This window comes from Rosa rugosa, chromosome 3 (assembly GCF_958449725.1).
Source record: "Rosa rugosa chromosome 3, drRosRugo1.1, whole genome shotgun sequence".
NCBI classification, from domain to species: domain Eukaryota; kingdom Viridiplantae; phylum Streptophyta; class Magnoliopsida; order Rosales; family Rosaceae; genus Rosa; species Rosa rugosa.
The window spans coordinates 32,009,952-32,024,006 of NC_084822.1; the positions used below are offsets into that span (position 1 = coordinate 32,009,952).

The 14,055-nt window shown below is 36.4% G+C and overlaps 1 long non-coding RNA gene across 3 annotated transcripts; it reads left to right on the top strand.

The window, feature by feature from the left end:
• Nucleotides 1-10,280: 10,280 nt before the first annotated feature.
• Nucleotides 10,281-13,214, top strand: LOC133741406 (uncharacterized). 3 transcript variants are annotated; one of them, XR_009861890.1, is made up of 5 exons: nucleotides 10,281-10,912; nucleotides 11,020-11,084; nucleotides 11,285-11,366; nucleotides 11,533-11,567; nucleotides 12,356-13,214. It is a non-coding gene; the product is annotated as an uncharacterized LOC133741406 (long non-coding RNA). The 3 variants fall into 3 exon arrangements; XR_009861889.1 differs by having other exon boundaries at nucleotides 10,281-10,738; nucleotides 10,809-10,912; nucleotides 11,285-11,567; XR_009861888.1 differs by having other exon boundaries at nucleotides 11,285-11,567.
• The last annotated feature ends 841 nt before the right edge of the window (nucleotides 13,215-14,055 follow it).

Sequence of the window (14,055 nt, forward strand, 5' to 3'; positions counted from 1 at the left end):
CCACAGACCCAACCCCTTTCTCTTCCTCCATGGCCGCGACCACCACATCTCTCTCTCTGTCCCCCCCCCCCACCCCAGACCCAACCCCTTTCTCTTCCTCCATGACCGCGACCACCACATCTCCTCCACCTTCCTCTGATCCTCTCTCCTTCCCATTCCCATTCTCCCCCCCCCCCCACTCTCCCCTTCTTCTTCTTCTTCTTATTCTTCTTCTTCTCTCTTTCTCTCTTTCATCACCAACCTGCCTCCTGCTTCTGCATCTTCTCATCATCTTTATCTTCATCTTCAGCCATGAAGCCCATGAAAATCAACAGCCTCAGCCCCAAACGCCTCTTCCGCTCTAAGAAGACCGCTCCGCCTTTTCCCGCTCCGACCCACCGTCCTTTGGCTCCGGAACGACGTCGTCTTCCTCCTCGGATCCCCTGCCATCCAACCACAAGCCCGGGCGTCGTCTTCCTCCTCGGAGCTGCGGGAGGACTTTGCTCTTATGATGGAGCTGCAGAGATGATCTTAGATCTATCCATATCACGTTTGAATGTTTGATGTATCCGGAACAAGTCTCGGATTTTTTTTTTTTTTTTGGAATAGGATAATGGATGTTTGGCTTTTCACCGTATAAAATGGAGGAAATGATCAGAGAATCTGATGGCAGTTAATTGTTCAAAAAAAGAAAAAGTATGTATGTATGTGATGATGGTGGGAAAACAAGTAATATAAGCAGCTGGGTTCAATGATGTGGGTTTTTGTTGGTTTGAAGATGAAGATGATGAGAAGAAGCAGAAGCAGGAGGTAGGTTGGTGATGAGAGAGAGAGAGAGAGAAGAAGAAGGGAGGGGGGGATGAATCGGAATGGGAAGGGGAGAGGGTATGTTAGAGTTGGGTTAGAGGCTGGCTAGGGAGGAGACACAAATGCCACGTGTCAATATTTGATAGGGAGACAGGGAAGGGGATAGGGAAATGGCATGGGGACAGAAGATTTGAAGCCTGGGGGATGGGGGATGGGGGATGGGGGATGGGGGTGGTGGGTCGTGGAGAGGAGAGGAAGAGATAGATGGGTGTTGGGGGTTTGGGAAAGGAAGTGGTGAAAGGGAGAAATAATATGTTTGTTTTAGTTAAAAAAAAATTAATAAAAAGGGCTTTCTATCGTTTTGACTTATTTGCCCCTAAAAATTTGACAGAAAGTACACTCACTAACGGAACCCGTAACGGCATGTACTCAAATTGGGTAGAAATTTGAACTTGATGTACCGTTTTGATTTTAACAAAAGTTGATTCACGAAAGGTTAGAATGGCCAATACTTCATGTACTCTTCTTGAAATTTTCCCTTTAAAGGGAAAAAGTTTCCAGGTATTTGATATTGATGACTGAACGATCACGCATGTATAATTATGGGATTGTATATCGATTTTTATTTGTGTTAAAAATCAGGGGCGTGACAACTGAAATTGTGTCTTGTGTTCTAAAACTGTGCTTTTATCTTCCAAAGAAATGGTCAAGTGTGGTTTTAGAATACAAGATAGCAGTATGCATGTTTAATGGAAGGGAAAATTTCGCAAACAGTACACGAAGTAAAGACCACTAATAATTCTTATACATAAAGTTCCAAACCAAACATTTCAGTACACGAAATCTGAAACTCGACCCACTATCAGTACACGACGTCAATTTTTGACACCAAAATGTCCATTATGCCCTCAATTCTTTTTTTTTTAATAAATTTTTTTTTCTGTTATTTTTTTTTTCTTCGTTTTTTCTGTTTTTTTTTTCCTTCGTTTTTATCTCTTTCTTCTTCCTTCTTCCGGGCTCACTCCCTTGCTTCCAACGCCGCCTTCCTCACCTCCACGCTCACTCCCTCGCTTCCAACGCCGCCCTTGCCCTCCAATTGGTGAGATTTATGGTCCTACAGCTTATATTTGTAACTCAGCCAATATGTAGTCATGTGAAAAGAAAGAAAGAGATAAAAACGAAGGAAAAAAAAAACGAAGGAAGAAAAAAAAAATAACAGAGAAAAAAAATAATAGAAAAAATGAAGGAAAAAAAATAACAGAAAAAAAAAATTATAACAAAAAAAAAAGAACTGAGGGCATAATGGACATTTTGGTGTCAAAAATTGACGTCGTGTACATCAGTGGGTCGAGTTTTAGATTTCGTGTACCGAAATGTTTGGTTTGGAACTTTATGTATAAGAATTATTAGTGACCTTTACTTGGTGTACTGTTTGCAAAATTTTCCCTTAATGGAAATATATTTGGATACTTAGAAAATTTTCTTCTGTTTAAAGATGTGGATAAATTTCTTTGAATAACTTATTTTCATTAAACATGGCATATTGATAAAGAACTCCAGGATATTATGCTTCTGCTCAAAAGTGTTGCTTAACATTGTTTTTGGTTATGGACTGGCATGTAAGTATGGATTGTTTAGGTTTTCTGTATGTTTTTTGTTTTGGTTGCTTAAAGTTAAATAAAACACAGAAAACTTAAAGTTATTTTCTTTACAAATTGAGAACTCACATGAATTTTGTTTTACTCCTTAGGTAACTCTTACATGAACTTGAACAGTGTCTTGATGCTAACTGGAACCAACTATAGAGCTTGGCTAGATTCTGTAGAGAACTATATGGGAATGCGTGAGAATATAGACTATTGCTTTACTGAGGATAAGCCTGCAGAGTTGAATGAAAAGAGCACCAAGAAAGAAACTGATCTTTACAAGAAGTGGCATAGATCCAAGACTGTCAGGCGAAGTATAGAAGAGCCTGAGCTAGCATCAGATTTTTTGGAACTCATAGGTGCTAAGTTTAAAGAAAGTGAAAAAGTAGAAGCAGCTAGGCTAACCAAGGAGTTTCATGATTTGAAGTACATGGGTTCAAGGGGAGTTAGAGAGCATATTATGAAGATGATCAATATAAATGGCAGACTCAGGGAGCTCTTGATGGGAGTTAGGGATGAGCAGGTAGTGCATTATGCACTGTATTCCCTACCTAATAGTTTTAGTCATCTTAGAACCAGTTACAATTCTTAAAAGGGAAATTGGACTCTAGATGAACTTATATCCATCTGTGTGGATGAGGAAGCTAGGATCAAGGAAGAAAAGGAACCTGCTACATCCATAAACCTCATAGAGAAGCCTAAAAGGAAAAAGGCCCATAACAAGTTGAAGCCTATCAAAGCCATAACTAAGAGTTCAACAACTGCAGTGGCCAAGGAAAACAGGCCATTTAGGTTCAAGTGCTACTTTTGCAAAAGAGTAGGACACATGAAAAAGGACTGCACTGGCTATAAGAACTGGTTAGCCAAAAAGGGTAAGATTTTTTCTAATACAGTTTTTTCTTTAGAAATTAATCTTATAAATGTTGAACCACAGTCTTGGTGGATAGATTCAGGCTCACCTATTCATATTACTAATTCTTTGCAGGGATTCATAAGAAGGAGAATCCCAAAAAGTGATGAAGTGAACCTGTGTGTGGGCAATGGCATGAGAGTGGCAGTCAAGGCTATTGGAATCTTAAAGCTCGATTTAGGATTAGGAAAATTGTTAGTTCTGGACAATGTTTTTTATGTACCTTCCATGAGAAGGAATTTTGTTTCAGTTTCTCTTTTAGTAAAATCTGGTTGTAGACTTGTTATGGATAGTAATGGAATTCTTATTTCTAAAAATTCTGTTCAAATTGGTTCTGGTGTTATTATGAATGATTATTTACAGATAAATTGTTCAATGGCTCAACAAGAAATTTTACTTGTTGAAAATAACACTAACAGTACTAGCACTTTAACAGGTGTTAAAAGAACCAAACTAAATGAAAAGTCTGCATTTTTATGGCATAGAAGACTCAGCCATGTTTCAAAAGAGAGACTGAAAATTTTGGTGAAAAACAACATCCTAAATGAACTTGATTTTTCTGATCTAACAGACTGTGTGGAATGCTTTAAGGGAAAAATAACTAATACCAGAAAGAAGACTGCATATAGAAGCCAAAATTTATTAGAACTCATACACACTGATATATGTGGACCATTTAGGCATCAAACTATCTGTGGGAATGTGTATTTTATCACATTCATTGATGATTTTTCTAGATACAGTTATGTTTATCTACTTTCAGAAAAGGCACAAGCATTGAAAGCCTTTCAAATCTTTAAGTCTGAGGTAGAAAATCAACTAGAAAAGAAAATCAAAACAGTGAGATCAGATAGAGGTGGTGAGTTCTATGGCAAGTACACTGAATCCGGCCAACAAAAGGGTCCAGTTGCCTTGTTTTTGCAAAACAATGGAATTAAAGCTCAATATACAACACCTTATAACCCACAACAGAATGGTGTTGCAGAGAGAAAGAATAGGACTCTTTTGAACATGGTTAGATGCATGATGTGTGCAACTGGTTTGCCTAAATTTCTGTGGGATGAGGCTTTAAAAACTGCAAATTATATTTGCAACAGGACACCTAGTAAAGCCATAGAAAAGACTGCTTTTGAGCTTTGGTGTGGCAGGAAACCTAGTCTTCATCACTGCCATGTTTGGGGATGCCATGCAGAAGCTAGGATTTATAATCCTAGCTTGAATAAACTTGATCAAGTACCTGTAACTGGTCAAGTAACTGACCAAGTAATTGATCAAGTACCTGATCAAGTACTTGTAACTGGTCAAGTAACTGATCAAGTACCTGTAGCTCAACCTAATCCTGACAATCCTCAACCTAGAAGATCACAGAGAGCAAGAAAACCAACTTATGGGGGGGAAGAGAGTGACTACATTATTTATCTGCAAGAAGCAGAAATTGAAATGGACTGTGCAGAGGACAATGATCCAACTACGTTTAATCAGGCCATTGAAAGTAGTGAATCTCATCAATGGCAGCTAGCAATGGAAGCAGAAATTGATTCCATGAGCCAAAATGCAGTTTGGGAATTAGTGAAACCTGACCCCAAACAGAAACCTATAGGTTGTAAATGGGTTTTCAAAACCAAAAGAGATGCAAATGGCAATGTAGAGAGGTATCGAGATTAAAAGAGATAGAGCACAGAGACTGCTTGGATTGTCTCAACAGAATTATGTTACCAAAATTTTAAAGAGGTTTGGTATGGAGAAGTGTGCAGCTGGAGAAGTTCCCATGTCCAAAGGAGATAAATTGACCAAGAAGCAAAATCCCAAAAATGATATTGAGAAGGAGAATATGGAGTCAGAGCCTTATGCCAGACTTGTAGGAAGTCTCATGTATGCACAAGTCTGCACTAGGCCAAACTTGTCTTTTGCAGTAGGGATTTTGTCAAGATTCCAGTCTAATCCAGGCCATGAACATTGGGTAGCTGGGAAGAAAGTGTTGAGGTACCTGCAGAGAACCAAGAATTACATGCTAGTGTATAGGCAAGTGGAGGATCTGAAACTCATTGGATTTTCATACTTTGATTTTGCAGGAAATTATCCAGACTCCAAGAAGTCGACTTGTGGATATGTGTTCATGCTTGCAGGAGGTGCTATTGCTTGGAAAACCATGAAGCAAACTCTTGTTTCAACTTCTACTATGCAAGCTGAATTTATTGCAGTATATGAAACTGTGTGTGAAGGACTTTGGATTAGGAATTTTCTCATGCAGACCAAAGTATTGAGTCACATTGTGGCTGACACACTTGTGATTTATTGTGAGAATGAGGCTGCAATTTTCTTTAGCAAGAACAATAAAAGATCAAATAATTCCAAGCATATTGATTTAAAGTATTACAGTGTTAGAGAAAGGGTAAAACATGGTGAAATAGCTGTTTTGAGCATTGACACGAATTCACAGCTAGCATACCCGTTCACCAAGGCCTTGTTAGAAGCAGCATTCCAGAAGCATACAGCAAGCATTGGAGTTTTAGCTAATCTAGATGCTTAGGTTCAGTAGAGAGTTAGTCCAGTTGGAGCAATTTAAATTTCTAAGGTTTCTGAGTTCTTATATTTCCTTGAGTTGTAGACTTCCAGTTTATCTATCACAACTTGGTTGTAGAGACAGTTTATTATTATCAATAAAATTTCTTGAGGTATTTTCAGATTTTGGTTATTGCTGCAGTTTTTATTGAATGTTCTGAAAATTGTCGATTTTGTACTTAAAGTTATACTTGCTATCAGATGGCTTAAATCATGTATAGCATGATGTTATGGTTCAAGCAACAATCTTAAGCCATCAGTGTTCAGTAAATTTGCTTGAGTTTCTGGTTTTAGAAACATAAAGCAGGACCTAATATATGTTTACTTGTTGATACACATTAACATATATTGTATCACTTCTGGTTGGACATATGTGGATTGCAGAAGCTTGTGTTAGTGGTTTTGAAACTGTGCATTTTTGTTAAAATGTATATTGTTTCTTGCTCTGCATAAGTAACTGTGATCTGACCATGTTGGAATGGAATTTTGATTCAAGTTTGTTATCTGGCGCGCACTTTGGTAAGTTAAATTAGTTTTGATATTATCTGGTGCAAATCATCAAGTATAATATGTGTCAGTCCAAGGGGGAGATTGTAAGAATCAAATGTGGACTTGTCACAAATTATCATAATGTATATGATGATTAGCTTAATATCAATCCTAGTTTAACATGGATACAAACTGTAAATCAATACTAGTAACTTAATATTGAAGCAGTGTATCAATTCATTAAGGATAGTAATCCATTGCTTAGTCTACAAGAAAGGCTACAAGATTGTGATACATTAGGATTCTAATTAGGAGACTTGTCCCTTAAGAATTACCTTAATGGAAGGAATCTAAGGGTTAACTATCCTATATAAATAGATGAACTTGGTCCCTGTTACCACCACGTTTTGCATATTGTTCTGTTCATTGAGAAGCAAGTTGGTAAGTAACAGAAGGCCATCTTGAAGTGATCATTGTTGTGCAGCTGCAGAAGATGGAATCCATGCCTATGATTGCTGAAGGTAAATTTTAGTTCTTTTGTGATTGTTGTCAAGTTGATGCGCATATGTTGTGAGCATGTATATATGGTTTTACAATTTTTGACTGAAGAAGCTTTCTGTACACCCAACTAGAAGCTTAAAACACACTCAAGAAGTTGGTAGTTCCTGGGCTATTAATGCTTTGATCAGAAATGCCTTACCGATCTTCAAAAGATATTTACTTTTGCCAACTTACCAAGTGATTTATCCAAGCAATCATGATATCAACCTTAAAAATCTTTTTACTGCGGACTGCCATATCCATCTTCACGAAAAGGCAGCATTTGTAATCCTAGCAGGATTGAATGCCGGCTTGAGATGCATGTGTTGCAACATTAGACTCAAAGTAACAACTGATTTCTCATAATTAATCTTCTGTCTTGAAGTTCAAGACTTAGAGCCTCCTGAATCTTTGTTTTCTAAATTAGACTGTCATCTGCAAACAATTAACCAATGAAATTTTTTTCCTAAACCCTCTGCCCTGTGTATTAATTGATCAGCACAAGTGATTCCTAATATGAGATTCTCAGTCCCCCCCCCCCCCCCCCCCCCCCCCCCCATTTTTTGGTCTGTGTTTCACTCATTTATTCCAGTTGGTCTTTCGTTATGTTCTGAATACAATCTGGACTTACAATTATCTCAGTTACGCAATGCAGTCATTTTTATCAATATTTAGTATTAAGTGGTAAACATATATACTTGTTTAGTTCTTGCAAGTACAAATTTTTTCATTTCAATTTACTTGCATTTACCCGATTTAACTCAAAATAGAAAAAAAAGTGACAATGTGCTGTGAAAGATAAATACTGGAACAATATTTTTTTTTTTTTGGTTATATTGGAGGACACCGAGCTCTTAATGTAGTCTAATCTTAATGAATATAATTGTCCCACCCTCCTTGAGCCAATCTTATTGGCAATACAGAAACAAAATTTAAACACAGATAAAAACCAGATTGAGTAATTGATTAAAGATGATACAAAGACAAAACACGTGTTTATCCCATATATTTCATTCCATTCTTAAGGTTTACAAAAACTAGTTATACAAACAGCTTCGGATGCCCCTACATGCATCTTTATTCCATTGCTACTAAGTTGTTATTCTCAACTCGTGCTACTGCACGATCCAAATAGTACATTGAACAGCTTGCACTCAATTGTAGAGGCAGTACTGGTTATGCTGCATAACTTATGCAGGAAACTTCACTCCACAGCTCTTAGTACATACTTGATCCTTCATCAAGCTTGAGATCGGATTTTCCTCTGGCTTTGAAATCCCCTATATTACCCATTAGAAGAAAAAAAAAATTAAAATAATTATTTTCTCAACATTAATAGAAATCTATTCCACATAAATTTTGTCATTGAAATCATGAGATCTTTTCAAAGGTAATTTTTTTTTTTAATATTTGTAGATCTTAATTGAATGCTAAATTCAGTGGTTTTAATTTAGAGAAATTGGTCCATATAACTAATCCAAATATTAATTGTCATCCCAAAATAAATATGAAATCCCACATTCCCTTGTTAATCTTGGGTGGGTGGGGGGCGTACGTGGAAGTACTTACGGTGGTTTCATTGTCCCTTTGCTCAAATGCGTGCAAAGCAGCAGCTGCCTGTAGAAACAAAAGAAATTAATGGAATTAGAATATATATATATTGCAAGAACAAGATCAGTAGGGTTTGGCATACGTACTCTGGCCAAGTCGTACTGCTCCTTCGTGAGCGTTTTAGGCTCAGAGTCCAAAGAAGTCGTCCTGTTCAGCTTAGCAGAACCATGGTTTTCCATTGTTATAAGAACACAGCCTAGACCACACCAAGCTCAACAGAGAAGCAGAGGGGGAGAGAGAGAGAGAGAGAGATAAATGACACTACAAAAAATATGTCCTTTTCCGACTGACTTTTTCCAACCAAATTCTTTTTTGGTCGGAAGTGACAGTATTTCCGACCAAAAATTTTTGCCCGTCGGAAATACAAATTTTGGATGACCATTATTTCCGACGGCAAACAACCTCTCGGAAAAAGTTTAGAGTGGGGTCGGAAATAATTATAATTTGGCGGCAAAAGTTCCCGCTAATTGTTTTTCCGACCAAGTGTGATGTCGTCGGAAAATAAATGGTCATTTTCCGATAAGATTTTGTTTCGTCGGAAAGTCGTCGGAAATTATAGGGTTTATTTCCGACCACATATTCACCGTCGGAAATACCAAAAAAAAAAAAAAAGAGGGTTAAAAGTGGCCAATATATAGATTCCTGCATTTTTTGTCTTCATATTCTTGCAAATTTGGTCATAACATATATAATGAAAAACCAGAAATAGGTTCATCATCATACAATTCAAATTTATGTGAACACCAACATATACATTACAATGCACATTAATAGGCCTAAATTTTGCCAGATGATTTCAGATGTCTAGACTTCAACCTTGCCAAATGGACAGTACTGCAATCACAAAACAATTCGTTATTTTGTTGACTTATATGTGAAAAAAGAGAATACACACATACAAATCATCAGTAGGGACTTGAAGCACAATACCTCATTCTTCATTATCTTCTTCCTCGTTACGGTTTGCATATGTGTGACTCGTCTGAGATTCTTCTTCTTGATACGGTTCCTCTTCATTAGTAGGCATTTCAAAAACGTTTCTGGGTTTGGTTTCCACCACGACACTCCAAGCACTGTTTTTTATTCCTTCAACATAATAAACCTGGGTTGCTTGGGATGCCAGCACAAATGGCTCTTGGGTATTCAACTTACCCTTATTGTTGACACTTAGTATGCCATAACGATCTTCCTTATAACCTTTGCCTTTCGTAGCTGTGTCAAACCAATTACAGTGAAACAAGACAACTTTATTGTGACCTGTATACCAGAGCTCAACGATGTCTGTTAGGGTTCCATACCAAGGCACACAATTAATTTGGTTCTCTCCTTTGACCATAACTCCGCTATTTTGTGTTTTCTTCGTCACGTCATGTTGTACAGTATGGAACCGAAATCCATGGATATTGTAACCTTTGTAGTAGACAAGATATATGCTTTTGGACGAGATAGTTCCACGATATTTCTTCCTCAACAGGATATCGATCTGTTCCTTAACACGTATTTGTTCCTAGACAAGAAAAGTACCCTCTTAGACAAGATATATGCTTTTGGACGAGATAGTTCCCCCTAGACACAATATTTCTTCCTCAACAGGATATCTGTTCCTTAACAAGATATTTCATCCCCATCATGATAAAGTCTCTATATAAGAAGAATGTTTCATTTTCTTCTTAATGAGCTTAGATGGATGCAACTGGATTGGTCCAAAGACTCAACCAGGAAAATGATACCAAAGAATGAATTGAATGATTGTTTAGTTCAAATGTAAATGAATTGAATGTTTCATTTTCTTCTTAAGATATGAATTTTTGCATGGTCAACAAGGATATATATGTGTATCAAATTGTTGCTGCATATATATGAATTTCTGCTAGCCATCCTAGCTCGGAAAATATTAGTGTACATCCAATTGTTCCCACTTGACTTCCTTATATGCTTAGAGCTTATCTTTCTCATAACTTAGAGAAAAGGCCCATTTGGTTTTAGGGGATAGTGATTGAGGGTTTTTGTTATATATCTGTTGTGTTCAATTTTGTTGTTAGTTTAGAAGCAGTTATTCTCCCACGTTTAATCTTCCCACGTTTTCCAAGATCAAAATACTGAACTCCCTATTCTAGAGTCTAGACCGTGCAGAAACCAGTTATTGGTAAGCAGAAGACGATCTCCTCAAGGAGAAGTTCGCCAACAGAAAAAGGTATGGTTTACTTCTATCAAATTGTTGACTTTGATGAGGGTTTCAACTTTTCTTTTCCTTCTTCGTGTAGTTCTCGAAGATAGGGGGTCTTGGTAAATAAAAAACATATTGCAGAGGGAGAAGAGATGGAAGACTAAATCGGTTAGGTACCTAATCATGTTATCTCTACGTTTGGTAAGATTCCTGTCGAAATTTTCTTTTGGTTCAATTGGTTGTCATACACAATTTTTTGGATTGTTGTTTTCCTAGCCTGTTTGTTTAAATTTACAAAATTTATGCAGATGTTAAAGGGAAGCAGATGGGCATGCTTAGTATGAAGGAGAAGAATTCGTTTTTAACACATAAGGTAATCACCTATCATAAAATATCTATATGGATTTTGTTTTGGAATGTGGTTTCTTGATTTTCTTCTTAGTCATTTGTTTCTCTCAGTTTGATTATGAATAATGAGCTTGCATCTTACTTTCAGTATGATTCTAAAAGCAAAATCGTTGAATCACTTTTTGTTTGTTATTTTTTTTTTTTTCGGGTTTTCTTTTGGTGCAGGACAACTGAGATCATATTCTTCACTTACGAATAATCAGTGGAAGCTTTCAGTTTTGGGGTTTTGGATATATTTTGGTTCTAGGTCTGGAGATAGTAATATAATGTTTTCGTTTCATATTTTTCCTTCCGTTGATTTACAATTTGTAATGGTGCATGAGATTTTGGTTATAGCAAGCGGCTTGCGATTTCATCCCTCCTTATGAACTCTCCTTTTTTTGTTTTTTTCCTTTTTTTTTCCGGTCGCCAAGTGGGAACAAGACATATTATGATTTCAGGAAACCAGGTGATTCAATTTACTAATCCAATCGTTTTCATACTTTTTGCTTTTGTCTTTATTTTTTGTTGCCGTTTAGGCCTCTGTATATTTGTTAAGGTCTTTTTGGTGAGATTCTGCTTTACCACTTTAAGAATTTTGGTTATTGGTTTTGCTGCTTTGGTCATCTTAATTATTGAATGATTTTGAATCCGAGTCTAACGATTGAATCATTGTCATCCATATACAATACTAATAATGGACTTGCTGACTAAGCGGGTATTCGATGTGTTCTTGGTCATTTACTTATGGGTAATTCATGCTAGAGGGATTGATTTATAATTTTTGTAGGTGTTAATAATCTCTTTGTTCTAAATGTATGGACATAAACTTTTGAGCCAAAGATGATTGAACATGAATACTGACAGGGATCAAAGTTTTTGCCAAACTTTGAAAAATCTAAGGTGTTTTCATTGCTTGGAATTATTGTCATATTTTGATTCGATGCAACCCAAAAGTCTGGAGAACTGTAGCTTTGTGGTTTGATGCTTTGTTTTGTTAATTTTAATTGATGGTTGAGCTGCGTAAAAAATATTGATAGAGAACAATTAATGGAAGATTACTTATCTCTTTGTGCTTGATACTCATAACTTTCTTTGGCGATTTCTTTTTCTCTCAAATAAAAAAAGAAGGGTGTTTTTGTTGGGGAATGTTTTGGAGTTTAATTAGAAAAGCGATCTGTTTTATGTTTTATACCATTATCATTCTTGGGTCTAAGCTGTTGTCCAAACATGTTACTAAGAGTTATATTCTTGCAGACTTTCAGTACACCAATTTCTCAACTAGAAAGGCTTACCATGATCTAGCAATTTCCACCATGTACGTCATTACTTGAACTTTAAATTTTCATGCGGACATTCTATATGGTTTTTCATCTGATGATCATTAGTATGGTTGTTGATTGTACTACCTCACATTTGAGGTTTTCCACCTATTGTTCAGGTAACAATAGGTAAACCCGTTGAGTTGTCAGGTTAGTCAATATTTCTCTTTTTGTTATTCAAATCTCTACATTTGGATACTACTGTCCTATTTGCTTACTTTCTTGGTTCAGATTTCATTGTGTTTCCAATGATAATTATTGGCAAGATTCTATTAGTTTTCATGTCATGTTTCACTGAGTTGGATGTGCGAGTAGTTTAGAATTAATGGTTTTTATTACTTGCGGTATTAATAATGTGCAACAAAGTATCTTAGAGCATTATATATGGTTAATGACTTTAGCTTATGATATGATAGCACTGACCCATTTTATATGTACTGTTAAACATGCTGTATTTGTTTTCTTTTTCATACCTCCTGTGAGATATTATAGTAATTTGCAACATGTTGGATTGGCTATAAGACGAGACATTGAGGAATGCAGTTGCAAAGTTTAAGGGGAAGAAATGAAGACAATAGGTTTTTGTTTATTCAATCATGCTTAAGTGGAGATTGTAGTTACTAACTTCAGTAGGTATTGAGCTTTTAGGTGGCAATTAGACATGTTTGACAAATGTACTCTTTTATTTTTTGTTTTTAGGTTAGTATTTTCTCTCGTACTATTCTAATGTCATGGATGATGTTTTTTTATCTATGTATTAAGACTATGTAGTTTGCATTCAATCAATTATTCAAATCTTCACTATATTTATTTAGTTCTTCAAGTTCCAAAAAATAAATATTCAATTTGTGAAAAAATTCTAATAATTAAAATCGAATGTAATTTCATTTACTATATTTATTCCCACAAGAGGTGAGCCGTTTGTGACAACAATTATTCATCTGTAAAAGTCATTTGTATAGACGGTAATGATTATTAATTCCCACAAAGCAAATATGTCATTGAAAATACTCAAATTATGATTCCCGCCAAAATTAGTTAGTCGGAAATATTTATTCCGACGAAGGTATTGGTCGTAAATATGTCGTAGGAAAAAGTTTTCCGACAACTCTTGGGGTCGGAAAAAATGCGTCGGAAAATATTATTGCGACCAAAGGAGTAGTCGAAACTAAGTCGTCGGAAATAGTTATTCCGACGAAAAATATGGTCGGAAATAATTAGTCGGAAATGCAATTATTTCCGACGAAAAATCTTAATTCCGTCGACATTTTTCGGACGAAACAAACATTAATTCCGATCAAAACGAGACTCAAATCCGACGGTGATATTCGTCGGAAATGGTCAAGCATTTCCGACGGTTGGTCGGAAGAAATGTATTTCCGACCATGGAATTTCCGACGAATTTCCGACGACGAAAAATGGTCGGAAAGAGGCATTTCCGACGAAAATGCCCTATTTCCGACCATTTTTCGTCGTCGGAAATTACCATCTGTGTTGTAGTGTGATACGCAAGAGGTTCTCTATGGCCCCTTATATAAAACAGGAGAGAGAGAGAGAGAGAGAGATCTAGAGAGGTAGAGATCGATGAGAGAGTTGGTGTGTGCCAGCAAAACATTAAAGAACGTGAGGAAGACA